Here is a 6,000-nt window from a genome sequence, read left to right as displayed (position 1 = left end):
TTGGATACAAAACTCAGATTGGGGAGAATGCAAAGATGTAACAATGTGGAAGAGAAAAGTTAGAGATTCAGATTCTTCTATAGGCCCTGTGAGCATTCTGATTTTTTCTGCACAGACAGAACCATGGTAAAACCTACTGTTAAATTCTTTTGTCTTGTTTTCCTTACTGTGTCCTTTCACTGTGTTTCCTTCTCTCTACAGTGAACATATGGTCTTCCTGTGGTTCCTTGGCAGTGCACAACATAGGATTGCAACATACAATGTTTGATTCTGTAAGGTCAAATTCTATAACCAAATTCTAATTCCACTCTCTAATTTTTGCAGTGGCTCTTCCAGATGCCTGCAGAGTTATTGTGCACACAAGGCAATATCACAGGCACTCTGTTTGTCTACATAGGAGCAAAGTGACTCTACATCACATCACAATATATCTAATGCTCACTGCTGTTTCTCAAACTGTATGCTCATGATTCCTCTCTTCATTTCAATGCTAAGAATTTTGGCAATAAACATAAATGTGTATTACATACAAATTTATAATTTTATATATAAAAATATTTTATTAATATTTCTTAGTTTCACTGAAACAGAAGTGGCTCTTTATATCCATTCATACTGTAAGTCCAGAAGATTTGCAGCTCTTTCAGTTTAAAATTTCCTCTTCCTTTCCTTGGAACATTTCAAACTGTGAGTGTTCAAGTGGTAAAAACGCAAGAGAAAGGAAAGGAAGACAACAGATTGCTTCCTGAAAAGTGCATGCAGAAGCCAGTGCTCGGATTCTGAGTGTGCTCCATTCCAGTTACGTTAACAGACTGTTCATGCACTTGTTGGCTATCACAAATAGGGGAAGTAAGTGTGTGAGCTCTATATGTGCAGTGACACCTCCAGCCTCTTGCTGACACACTGTGTTAACTCGTGGGATTTATATTGTAATTCTGAGTCCTTGGAACTGCTGCCAAGTTTCCAGCTCATACATGCAAGATAGGAGTCCCTAATTAATAGTAACGCAGGTTACTGGCTTTCCTAAGTTTATTATATATCCTGTGAAGTTTTCTGTTTATACAGCAGATTTTCAAGATAAAAATCATTGACTAGTACTCATGCCTGCAAAGTATTTTATATCTGGACTAGAGTGATGCGTGAATAATAATTGAATTTTGTTCTTCTTGATGCTTACAAAATCTACAAAATTGTTGCACATAGGGAAATAAAAGAGAATGAAAAGGGGATGGGAGCTTCAGGATATGATAACAAGGCAGCACTTTAACATAATATAATGTAATTCCAAAGCATTTGCTTAAAAAATGCTGGATTTTATGAGATTCATAGCAGAAGTAGTTTTTAAAGACAGATTTGAAGAAAGTTGAGCAAACATAATGATTTAAAAAGTCCATCATAAGTCCAGGCTTTGGAAAAATTTCATATGGGAGAAATAGGTATGTAGAAATTCATGGTTATTACAGAAGAAATTCCTAGAGTACTCTTAACACCTTTGTTGAAGGCTAACACCTTAGCCACAGCGTAAGAGGGTCATATTGCTATTTTAGTACTTATATAAACAGTGCACATCAAAGTATTTTGTTAATGGTTTAAAAATCTACTCCAATTAATAACATAAGTTTTGACATGTTTTTCTTCCTGAAAACATGGCACTGCAAAAAAAAACCAAAACAGGCCAGTTTTGGCAGTTGCTGTTACAGCCCCATCAGGGAGGCTATTAAAGGAAACTAACATCATTCTGATGAGACAACAATTTTAAGACACTGAAAAGTACTGAGAATTTCATGAATCAAAGCAGATATTCTCTGAGTTTGGAGTATGATTCTTGTTTTCATTGATTAAATGGTTTTGCTGACTATAACGATAGAATTACAGTTACAGAAAATCTATATTTGTGTATCTATAGCATCTATACACCTATATCTATATCTGTTTATCTTATTCCTTCTAAGATACAGGAGATATTTTGCTAGTATTGGCAGCTCTAACTATAGAGAAGGGCATAGTGCTGGCTAGAAGTACATGATCCAGTTATGTTAACCCGTACATCTGTGATATGAAGGCCATGCTTGCAAAAGCTAATAGGAAGTGCTACTCAGCAAGGCTAATGAGGGTGACCCACCTGCCTTATTAACACGACTGTAACATTTTTGGTAGTAGAGGTAGCTTGTACAGGTAATGCTATACATCACTGCACTGGATCATGCAGACATAGCCCTTGAAAGTGCTACAGTCTTGATTACACAGAAGACTTGCAGAGAGAAAAATTCTGAACGACATGCTATCTGGTTTCCTTTTACAGTCCCGGGTAGCAGCAGAATGTTTTTTTTAATCCGCTTCCCCTTATTGCTGCAGCTTTGTTTGCTTAATTTTTTACCATCTTGGGCAGGGACGATAGATGTTATGGTGCTGCAAAATGGAGTAACACAGGCCTACTCTGCTTAAGAATCTGCAGGAGTTTGAACACAATCCTTCAAGGACCAGTGAGAGTGCTCAGGGGCTCAGTTGTGAGCATGCTGCCTGACGTACCTGCAGAGCCAACCGCGGTTGCTCAGAAGAGAACTCTGCTGAGTGGTGTGGACATGTTGTCCCGGGCTGGCAGAGCAGTGTGTAGTGCTTTTGTGCTGTGCTCTGCCCTCTGATGTAGGCATCCTCTGTGTGCCTCATGCAGCAATACAGCTCTGAACACAGTGTCACTACTCTGATAATAATGGATGTAGTTGTTATTCTTTGCCATTATGACTATGTCACACTTTCTTTTTTTTATTTCTCTTTGATGGGAAAGAAAGCAAATGTGCTTGGGAGACTCCATAAACTTGACAGGGCATTTAAAAAGAGAAAAGCACAAATGAAGTAGAAGACCAGATGAAAGAACGCATGAGGAGGAATTCAGATTTTCAGAGCTTAATATCTAGTTTCAGATCAGGCTACTGTTTGTCACCATGTTCCTTCCTGCACTATTAAACACTCAAGAGTAACATCAGATTTTCAGTCACTTCTGCAGAGGTTTGAGTCGTGCAGCATTTAAAGTCAGGCAGTCAAATTCAGTGCCTTGCTGTAGAAAGCATTCCAAAGCTCCAGTCATTTGTTCTCCTAAGGAAGTTTCAAATGAACTAACTTTGAAAAAAAATCTGCCTCAACTTTGTGAAATGTCAGCATATAGAGAAGCTGACAGCTATAGGTTAAACATCTGGGAAGCACTCACTGATAACTTTCCCTTGCTTTGATGCTATGGAAATTTGTCCATCTTGCAAAATGAATTGTTATCACTTGAATTATTTAGACTACAGCTAAATAATGTTAGTTGAGTTACTGTAAAGGTAGAGTGCTAGCCCAAGTAAGAGTATCCATGAGGGAGAGGGAAGAATAAAGATCTTGTGTAGATGCTTTTTAAAGTGATATACATGTGTATTGGAAAAGAGAAGGAAAAGGAGATAAAATGAAATCTCTATGTTGTCTTGATTGATCAGCAACCCCTGCAGAGGAACTCATCTTTTCTGTTCCCAAGTAATGTTTTGAGAAGAGATTAGATGGGAAGCAAAAGGAGCTTCACTCTTCATGCTGGTGATTGTGCAATAGGAAAACCATATATTGTGCTGTCATCCAACAGAGCTGACATGTGAAAAACATGTGTCTTGTAGAGCAACAAGAGTCCCATTGTCAGCAATCTGTCAGCATAAATTCAGAAAAGATAACAGTCTGGCACTGTCTGAATGTGATTATTTTGAATTTGTCCATTTATCATTTTTATCCCATATAAGTACCCACTATAATTTAATTTGAATTAAAGGATTTTTTTCTTCTGCTTTACTAGAAAGAATTAGGAGGTTAGAGATTAGATGTCAGCTTTTGAGGATCATGGAATCATAGAATATGCTGAGTTGGAAGGGACCCATCAGGATCATCAAGTCAAACTTCTGTCCCCATGCAGGACACCCCAAGAATCACACCATGTATCTGAGAGTGTTTTCCAAATACTTCTTGAACTCAGAGAGGCTTGGGGCTATGACCGCTTTACTGGGAAGCCTATTCCAGTACCCAGCCATGCTTCAGGTGAGAGCTTTTTCCTGATACCTAACCTAAACCTCCCCTGACTCAGCTCCATGCCATTTCCTCGAGTTCTGTCACTGATAATGAGTGAAGAGATCAGTACTTGCCCCTCTGCTTCCCCTCACAAGGAATTTGAAGACTGCAATGAGGTCTCCCGTCATTCTTCTCTTCTCCAGACTGAACAAACCAAGTGACCTTAGCTGCTCCTCATAAGGTTTCCCCTCCAAACCCTTCACCATCTTCATGGCCTTCCTTTGGACCATCTCTAACACCTTAATGCCTTTTATATACTGTGGTGCCCAAAACTACACACAATATTCAAGGTGAGGCTGCCCCAGTGCAGAGCAGAGTGGGACAATCCCCTCCCTCAACCGGCTGGTGATGTCTTGCCTGATGCCCCCCAGGATACAGTTGGCCCTCCTGGCTGCCAGGGCACTGATGACTCATATTTAACATGCTGTCAACCAGGACCCCCAGGTCCCTTTCTGTGGCACTATTTTCCAGCATCTCATTCCTCAGTCTTTATGAATATCTGGGGTTGCCCCATCCCAGGTGTAGAATTTGAAACTGATGATTGTCAATGTCTCTGATTTGTTCAGATGTCTCTTAATTAAAGGTCTCTCTTGCTTGTGGAAAGGATTTTTTTTTCTTTTTCTTGTTTTTTTGGATTGAGTCAATGAGATGTATGAAGGCATAGCATTCAATGCACAGAGGGTGACCATGGAGTAAGGCAAAAAACATGCCGGTTTCAGAAGAAAAACCACAATAGTATGAAACTAGGACATTTTTTCCATCTTTGATATCCCTCTGTATCAGGAAAATGTGAATGGTTTCTCTTCACTTTCTGGCTACCCCTGAAAGATAGAGGGGGATAGAAAAGGAACATCAAGAACTTGACAAACTGTGTACACTTCAGTGTCCGGTAAAACCCATAAGGTATAATTATCAAGTAGTTGAACAGCATGGCATGCCTTGTTCTTGTGGTCCTGATTGTCCTGGCTAGGGACCTGTCCAGACCATGCTGCAGCTTCCTTGAGGATCCTTTCTAGACCTGTGGTGACATGAAGGTGAGGAGGGTGGAGGGAGGTGGTGGTTCCTGGGGCCAGGTGAAAGGAGCTGAAAAACATTCTAGATTTAGATGCTTTAGACCTAGGATTTGTTGGTATGAAGGCACAAGTCCAGATAGGTGGAAATGTCCAGCGTGTTGACACAGAAAGATGTAGTAAGCCAGACATAAGAGAAAAAATCTCCCAAGTAAGTTAGCAGGCATGCCAGGTTCCAGTAACTACATGTTCCCTGAGATTGAATTTCTAAAATGATCAACGCATCATGCACATTTATATCCTTTAGATTCACCTTCAGAAGACACAGTTTTATGAGGTGTTTCACCTGTGTGTGTGTTTGTTTGCCCTGGGTACTAGTGTCCAACTGGCTGTGGCACTGATTGTCCAGGTTTACTGAAAGCTGTATCTCTAGGCTCCTTGCTGTAGGGCCACACTTTTCACAAACACGCTTGTGGCAGGACCAGGGCAATTTACAGCTCCCTGGAAGCTACCATAAATTGTTTCTCAATAGTCAGAGCACTGAATGGGCTGTACACCAAATATTTGTCCCACAGTGGTCTCTAAGTTACTTTTTCTTGCCTTCTTTTTATTTTTTTATCTTGGTATTTAGTGACAGATGTCTATTGTGATTCCTCTCTTGTGATTCCCTTCAGTGATTATTTTGTAAGCTTTCCTGAATAGAACAGCAGGAAGAAACACACATTTAATTACATGACTCTGTGCTGGTTTTGACTGGTGTAGAGTTAATTTTCTTTACCATAGCTGATATGGGATGTGTTTTCGATTTGTGCCAGAAACAGTGCTAATAATGCAGGGATGTTTTTGTTATTGCTGAGCAGTGCTTACACAGAAGGATTTTTCTGTTCTCCTACTACCCTGACAGCAA

The sequence above is a fragment of the Lepidothrix coronata genome, unplaced genomic scaffold (genome assembly GCF_001604755.1).
Source record: "Lepidothrix coronata isolate B3197 unplaced genomic scaffold, Lepidothrix_coronata-1.0 Scaffold0, whole genome shotgun sequence".
NCBI lineage: Eukaryota > Metazoa > Chordata > Aves > Passeriformes > Pipridae > Lepidothrix > Lepidothrix coronata.
This window is presented reverse-complemented; position numbering follows the sequence as displayed.